Source organism: Schistocerca serialis, chromosome 4 (genome assembly GCF_023864345.2).
Source record: "Schistocerca serialis cubense isolate TAMUIC-IGC-003099 chromosome 4, iqSchSeri2.2, whole genome shotgun sequence".
In the NCBI taxonomy this organism is placed as follows: Eukaryota; Metazoa; Arthropoda; class Insecta; order Orthoptera; family Acrididae; genus Schistocerca; species Schistocerca serialis.
In genome coordinates this window covers 167,118,245-167,127,432 of record NC_064641.1, presented here as the reverse complement: position 1 = coordinate 167,127,432, position 9,188 = coordinate 167,118,245, and positions in this window count along the sequence as shown.

Sequence of the window (9,188 nt, the reverse complement as noted above, 5' to 3'; positions counted from 1 at the left end):
TTAAAGGCGCTACAGTCTGGAACCGCACGACCACTACGGTCGCAGGTTCGAATCCTGCCTCGGGCATAGATGTGTGTGATGTCCTTAGGTTAGTTAAGTTTAAGTAGTTCTAAGTTCTAGGGGACTTATGACCACAGCAGTTGAGTCCCATAGTGCCCAGAGCCAAAAATGCAGCCTATCTCATCGGCCGAACGTACAGACTTCGGACGACAATAGATGAAATTCAGATCTGTGTGCTTTTTTCAATCGATCCGGCGGACGGTCTCCCAAACGAAATGTACAATTGTGAATAACTAGTAAGTTTAGTTCATTAAAAATAGAGTGTGTTCACTTCTGAGGATAAGGAAGATGATTATCCGGATATAGCTCGGAATCTATGGATTGAAATCGCACCTATACTGGAAACCACATTCAGGCAATATTTTTACCGAAAATTTTATGGGTAAATTACAACCTCAAAGAATAAGTTGCTGAAGTGAGAAGGCTGGCGTTTCTTACACTTAAATTTACTTTAGCCAATCTCTTTTGAGCTGTCTTCTGCGAACTGACACAGCTGTTACCGAAAACTGTCGTGCTAAGCCTCAAGAAATAAGTATTTTGTACAAGTGAGAAGGGCGGCGTACAGTATGTTTAATGTTGCTGTAGTGGATCTTTCTTCGGTCATGGTAAGTGGGCATTAACTGTATGTGAATTATTATTATTGCTTACTTGCTTTTTTCTGCCAGTGGGGCGGTGATTTACTATATGAGATAGTTCGAAAATGTGGTGACTGTTTGTCAGTGCTTTAAGTGTTCAGACTATGTCAGTCTGTAACTTACGTTTGTCCTTCAACCGTGCTCTGAAACAGAGCTCTTGAACTTTATTTGACTTACTTAAATTTATTCCTGAATTTAAATTTAATTGTAGTAGGTATAGATGTACTACCTAAAGCAACATATGAAAATCTGTGTTCTTCCGGAGAACATTTTCGGGTAGCCTAAGTGTAAAGTGTACGCTTTTTATAAGCGGGAAATCAAGGTTCGATTCCTAATCTAGCAAATATTTTCAAATATCGCTTTAGGTGTACATGTAAACCTTTCACAGTTACGGTGGGTTTCAGGAATAAATTGCGGTATTTAAAACTGTAGACTGTCACCAGACATAATTAATTTACTGATGTCAGTTTTGTTAAATTTGTCTCAAGTTGAGCAGAGTGTTTGTGATCTTGTTGTTAAATGTTACCATGAATCATCTCTAGTATATATTTGTAATAGAGTCTTTCTCCCTTCATATCATGTTCTTGAAACATGTCTGGTTATCACTGAGGGTAGAATGTGCAGCACTCGCCACGATCTTTCCGTGACCATTATAGATGATTCACGAGCATTCTGCGTGTTTTTAATGGCAAATGCTGCAATGCAGCATTCATCTCCAAGCATAGAGGCGTCGTGGCATTCATCCAATCCTATGGACTTAAAATTTAAACTACCTTGTACATGGAAACCCATCCTAAACACGACGTCTAGCAGCAGGATAAATCTCAGTATCACAAGTACAGAATCGTTCTGTAGTGGTTTGAGGAGCTTGACAGTTACTCTGAGGTTAACTGTGATTTCTTACATGGAAACCCATCCTAACCTCCTTGACCCCGTCAAAGCTGACGATGAAGATTGGAAGCACTGTCTCCAAGTTGTCGTCCGACGTTATCGGGCAATATCTGACAACGGCGTTTGATGAGCGTTACCGCAGCCACTTTATATGCAGCCTTACTGTCGTGAACCTCTATGAAAATTGGTCTATGGCCCGATATATAACAATTAAGCGACTAGCTGTTGGACGTCCTCACTCATAACAGGGCGTACAAGTTGGAGGCTTGCGCAGGACGAGTGGCGATTTGTGACCGATCTGACGACAGAGTACAGTGATGGGGCAGGCATAATTGTTTCAGAGTACACCGTTCAGCGCTCATTGTTGGATATGAGAGTCCACAGCAGAGAGAGCCGTGCGTGTTCGCACGTTGACCCAGCGACTCAGTGAACTGCGATTGCAATAGGCACTGATGATAGAGATTGGACTGTGGATCAATGTAAACGTAACATCAGGTCCGTGGTCGTGCCCAGATACGCCGTCCTTCCGGTGACCAGTTGCTCGAAACAAGCACCGCGCCAAGGCAGGTACTTTGTTGTGTTGAGCATTCACTCGGGCCTCCAAGCGACTAGTCGATGTAGTCGAGGGCAGCTTGTCAGCTGTGGTCTATGTGAACAGTTATGGATCACTGCACGCTTGATATCTTCCACGACGTCTACCAGCAGGATAAATCTCAGTATCACAAGTACAGAATCGTTCTGTAGTGGTTTGAGGAGCTTGACAGTAAACCCACTCTGATGTTAACTGCGATTTCTGATGCGAGCTGTGTTAGTGACCCTTCGCTCACAGCTCCAGCCTGTGTTGGCTTCATTCACACAGCTTGAGGGTGCTGCCAAGTGGCATCCCTGTCGGTGGTCCACTGCTGTGGCTGCCCCGGGTATTGCCTACACCGAGGTTGACCCCTCACCCGTGGTCGAGTCGGATATCGTTCCAAAGTCTGGCGGGCAGCGAAAGACTTTCCGAGGGGCCGATCATATGGCCTCCCCGGTTCGTTTGACGAAGAGCTTTCTGGCGCTGTCTGTGGGTGACGAAGCCTCTAAGCCGGATGGAACCGTCCACTCTGTTCCAGAGGAAGCTTCTCGGCCCGCAAGGTCTGGGCATTCACAGAGGGTTGTTTTAGTAGTAGCTGGGAGCTCCAACGTTATACGGGTGACGGGGCTCCTCAGGAACATGGCTGCCAAGGAGGGGAATGAAGCCATGGTGCATTCCGTGTGCATAACGGGGGGGGGGGGGGGGCGGGAGTCATTCCTGATGTGGAAAGGGTGCTTCCGGATTCCATGAAGTGTACAGGGTGCTGCTAACTGCAGCTGGTGGCTCATGTCGGTAACAGCGACGTGTGTCGCTTTAGATCGGAGGTGATTTTCTCTGGTTTCGATCGGCTAGCGGAAATGGTAAAAATGGATCAAATGGCTCTGAGCATTATGGGACTTAACTTCTGTCCGCAGCTCGTGGTCGTGCGGTAGCGTTCTCGCTTCCCTCGCCCGGGTTCCCGGGTTCGATTCCCGGCGGGGTCAGGTATTTTCTCTGCCTCGTGATGACTGGGTGTTGTGTGATGTCCTTAGGTTAGTTAGGTTTAAGTAGTTCTAGGGGACTGATGACCATAGATGTTAAGTCCCATAGTCCTCAGAGCCATTTGAACCACTGAACTTCTGAGGTCATCAGTCCCCTAGAACTTAGAACTACTTAAACCTAACTAACCTATGGACATCACACACATCAATGCCCGAGGCAGGATTCGAACCTGCGACCGTAGCGGTAGCGCGGTTCCAGACTCTAGCGCCTAGAACCGCACGGCCACTCCGGCCGGCAGCGGGAATGGTAAAGACTTGCTTGCGAGATTAAGACTTAGCTCACCGTCTCCAACATCGTCGATAGAACCGACTGTGGTCCTTTTGTGCCGAGCCGAGTGTATGAATCAGAGTCTCAGGTGGTTCTGTGACCATGTAGGCAGCAGATTCCGTGAGTTGCGCTATCGGCTGCTGGAATTCCTGGTCCCGCTTAATAGGTGTAATAGGTCAGGAGTTCACTACACACAGGAAGTGACTAAACGCGTAGCGGGGTCTGTGAGGAAGGGATTGGGCGACTTTTTAGCTTAGATGGTCTCAGGAAACCACACAAAGGGCGTCCGTCTAAAAGGGGGCAGCTGAAGCACAGTAAGGTAGTTGTAGAAATGATCGGTATTGTAGTTGTGAATTGTCGTAGCTGTGTTGGGAAACAACCAGAGCTTCAAGCCCTAATACAAAATCTGAAGCACAACTAGTTATATGTAGAGATAGCTGGCTAAAACCAGAAATAAGTTCAGCCGATATTTTTCCAAACGAGCTCACTGTGTTCAGAAACGATTGATTAAAGACAGTAGGTGGTGGAGTATTTGTTGCTGTCAGAAGTAATTTACCTTGTAGTGCAATTGAAGTACAGAATTCGTGCGAAATAGTTTGGGTAGAGGTTGTACTTGACAATCAGACTAATTTATTAGTTGGATCTTTTTACCGAGCTTAGCGCCTCAGAAGATATAGTTACTGAACACTTCACACATCCTCTATATACTGGAAAAATTATAAGTTTAAAGCCGGCTGCAGGCATAAAACGTCATCCGAAATTGTACTGAATGCTTTCTCAGAAAATAATTTTGAACAATTAGTTCATCATCCAAATAGAAGTGTAAATGGTTGCGAAAGCATAGTTGATCTCTTAGCAACAAATAATACTGGACAAATAGTGAGTATTGTGACGAATACAGGGATTAGCAACCACAAGGCAGTTGCTGCTAGGGTGAATACCTTAACACCTACAACCATAAAAAAGAAACGGAAAATATATTTCAAAAGTTGATAAATATGCTCTTAACGCCTTTTAAGAGATAGTTTCCACTCCTTCCTATTTGGTCACGTAAGTGTAGAAAATGTGTGGAATGATTTTAAAGAAATAGTATCGACGACACTTGAGAGATACCGGTATATACCACATAAATTAGTAAGTGATAGTACACAAAACGGGTCAGATCGCTGTTGCAGAAGCAACGGAAAAAGTATGTCAAATTTAAAAGAACGCAAAATCCCCAGGATTGGCAAAAGTTCGAAATGTAGCGCGTACTTCAGTGCAAGATGTTTTATTAATTTCCACAATGATACTCTGTCTTGGAATCTGGCAGAAAACCCAAAGAGATTCTGGTCATACATAAAGCACACCAGTGGCAAGACGCAATCAGTACCTTCACTGCGTGATAACAGCGGTGCAGTCACTGATGAAAGTGCCACTAAAGTTATTATACAGGGTTTTCTGAAACTCTTTCACCAAAGAGACGAAGTAAATATTCCTGAATCCCAATCAAGAATAACTGCCAAGATGAGAAACATAGAAGAAGATATTCTCGGTGTAGCAATGCACTTAAATCACTTAATAAAGGCAAGGCCTCCAGTCCATATAGCGTCCCCAGTGAGGTAATAAGAAAACACTTAAAAAACAGTATTTATAAAGAAGAGACATTTAAAACTTGAATGATACAGATTTTTTATAACGTACCCGTAAAATAATAATTTCTCTGTGTAAGTTTCGAGTGCAAAGAAATATAACAAAATGATCTAAAGAGACGACAAGATACGCTCTTTTGTTAATTTTTTAGTCGACTTCACTTCTTCTCTTGTCTTGGCTGTGTGTAGACGGACATCTTGCGTTTGCTGGCAAATGTAAGCATATTTGTGCTAATTAAGTATATAATATATTGATTTAATATTTTTTTGCACTTATAATTTGTAAGAGGTGATCCCGATTTCATGTCCGCCTTCCTTGATTTAACCTGCATTCAAGTAATTTACAGTTCAACAATCGCAGCGGCCGATGCAGCCAACGACGCATTACGTGGCGATATTAACTTATGAAAAATTAGCGGAAGCCAAAAACTCGCCCGCTATTAACATAATATTAATTTTTCTCCACAGCCGCACGAAGTTGCAGAAATACGTAGCTTTAAGATTCTTATTTTCAGTACCATAGCCGAGAGCCAGAGCCGGGACTCCGACTACGAGGCAATGGTTAACGGAGGTAAAAAAAATACTCTCGCGCGTGTGTGGGCCGTAATTATAATTAATAACTAAAGATCTTTTGCTTTAAAGTGAGCTGACTAGCCGAGGAAATTAATATGAAAAGTTTATCACATTGTTCAGCTTATATGCTCATGTTTTAAGATTCAGCGAGTCTAACATTCATTAACGTAACAAATAATTTAAGATTAATATTGTTAAAAAGGATAACTTCACAAAAGCATTTAATCGTAGATCAAATTTGAATGAAATATAATTTTTATTAAGGGCCACCACGTAAGTCGGCACCAATCAAGAAACTATAATAATAATAATAATAATATATTAAAATTACGACGGCCGACGGACGCGAGATCCAGATTGCATACCAGTCAGGACCCATTCAGAGTATGATGATACCGTAGCTCCATATTTAGCAATTATATACAACTGCTCGCTCACAGAAAGATGAATACCTTAAGGGTCCCAAAAGGGAAGTAGGAGTAATCGGCTTAATTACGGGCCCATATCAATAACGTCGATTTGCTGTAGGTTTCTTTAACGTATACCTTGTTCGGACATTATGAAGTACCTCGAAGAAAACGATTTATTGACACAGAGTCAGCACGGATTCAGAAAATATCGTTCTTATGAAACACAACTAGCTCTCTATACTCAGGAAGTAATGAGTGCTATCAACAGGGGATGTCAAATTCATACCGTATTTTTAGATTTTCAGAAGGCTTTCGACACCGATCCTAGCCAAACTGTGTGCCTACGGAATATTGCCTCAGCTGTGCGATTGGATTCGTGATTTCCTCTCAGAAAGGTCACGGTTCGTAGTAATAGACGGAAAGTCATCGAGTAAAACAGAGGTAATATCCGGCGTTCCCCAAGGAAGTGTTATAGGCCCTCTATTGCTGCTGATCTATATTAACGACATAGTAGAGAATCTGAGTAGCCGAATTAGATTGTTAGCAGATGACGCTGTCATTTACCGTCTTGTAAAGTTATCATACGACTAAAACGAATTGCCAAATGATTTAGGTAAGATACCCGTATGCTGCGAAAAGTGGCAATTGACACTGAGTAAAGAAAAGGGTGAAGTGTGAGTACTCAGAGAAATCTGCTAAATTTCGATATGTCAGACAAATCGGAAGTCTGTAAATTCAAATAAATACTTAGAGATTACAATTACAAATAACAAAATTGGAACGATCACATAGATAACGTTGTGGGTAGAGCAAACCAAAGACTGCGATTCATTGGAAGAACACTTAGAATGTGTAACAGGTCTTTAAAAGAGACTGCTGACGTTACGCTTGTCCTTCCTATGCTGGAGTACTGCTGTGCGGTGTGGGATTCGCATCAGATGGGACTGACGGATGACATCGAAAAAGTACAGAGAAGAGCAGCTCATTTTGTACTATCACGAAATTGGGGAGACAGTGCCACAGACATGACACATGAATTGGAGTGGTAATAATCGAAACAAAGACTTTTTAGTTGCAACAGCATTTTGTCATGAAATTTTAATCACCAGTTTTCTCCTCCGAATGCGAAAACATTATTTTGTCACCCACATACACAGGGAGAAATGATCATCACTATAAAATAAGTGAAATCAGGGCTCACACAGATGAATTTAAGGGCTCGTCTTTCCCGCACGCCGTTCGAAAGTGGAACGGTAGAGAGACGGCTTGAAGGTGCTTCATTGAATCCTCTGATACGCCCTTTATTGTGAAGAGCCGAGTAATCTCGTAGATGGAGATGTAGATGTCGTGACAACTAAATTCAACTGATCTGAATCCGATGGAACTCATTTGTGACGTCATCCGGCGGCATCACCGTATTTGACGGCAATTGCGTGATATGTGCGTAGACAGCTGTTGCCACATGTCTCCAGAAACGTTACAGTAACTAATCCCTGCCTCTCTTGATCTATGGTATATAGCATTAAAAGAGGTACCATATGCTATTAAGCAGGCGGACACGTTTTGGATCATAAGCGTAAGCTACTTTAGTACTCTGTGATAGAGGAAGAAAGTTAATTGTTGATTAGTTAACAACATCATAACTATAATTACGGCCACAGTGAATGCCAAACCTCGTACACAGGATGAAGAATGATACATTACAAAAGATAGAGGTATTTTTGCATGGGAGAACTAAAGTAGGGTGACCGAATAAATGATGGAATGATTTATGATAGGTTTTACATGCGCAAAACACAGGCAATATCCTTTGGCACACATATAATACCCAACATCTCCGCCATGTCTGTTGGACTGTGGGCATTTTACATTTCTACATCTACATCTACATACATACTCCGCAATCCACCATACGGTGCGTGGCGGAGGGTACCTTGTACCACAACTAGCATCTTCTCTCCCTGTTCCACTGCCAAACAAAACTAGGGAAAAGTGACTGCCTATGTGCCTCTGTACGAGCCCTAATCTCTCTTATCTTATCTTTGTGGTCTTTCTGCGAAATGTAAGTTGGCGGCAGTAAAACTGTACTGCAGTCAGCCTCAAATGTTGGTTCTCTAAATTTCCTCAGTAGCGATTCACGAAAAGAACGCCTCCTTTCCTCTAGAGACTCCCATCCGAGTTCCTGAAGCATTTCCGTAACACTCGCGTGATGATCAAACCTACCAGTAACAAATCTAGCACCCCGCCTCTGAATTGCTTCTATGTCCTCCTTCAATCCGACCTGATAGGGATCCCAAACGCTGGAGCAGTACTCAAGAACAGGTCGCACCAGCGTTCTATCAGTGGTCCCCTTTACAGATGAACCACATCTTCCCTAAATTCTACCAATGAACCGAAGACGACCATCCGCCTTCCCCACAACTGCCATTACATGCTTGTCCCACTTCATATCGCTCTGCAATGTTACGCCCAAATATTTAATCGACGTGACTGTGTCAAGCGCTACACTACCAATCGAGTATTCAAATATTACATGATTCTTTTTCCTATTCATCTGCATTAATTTACATTTATCTATATTTAGGGTTAGCTGCCGTACCTTACACCAATCACAAATCCTGTCCAAGTCATCTTGTATCCTCCTACAGTCACTCAACGACGACACTTTCCCGTATACCACAGCATCATCAGCAAACAGCCGCACATTGCTGTCCACCCTATCCAAAAGATCATTTACGTAGATATAAAACAACAGCGGACCAACCACACTTCCCTGGGGCACTCCAGATGATACCCTGACCTCCGATGAACACTCACTATCGAGAACAACGTACTGGGTTCTATTACTTAAGAAGTCTTCGAGATACTCACATACTTGAGAACCAATCCCATATGCTCGTACCTTAGGTAGGAGTCTGCAGTGGGACACCGAGTCAAACGCTTTCCGGAAGTGAAGGAATATGGCATCCGTCTGATACCCTTCATCCATTGTTCGCAAGATATTTGGCAGTAATCCATTAAACGGATGGAATCATTAAGCCCAGTGGTCTCTTTGGTGCCTTAGAAGAGGATCGCCATATACTTAGGTGACAATAGCGATGAGACAGCA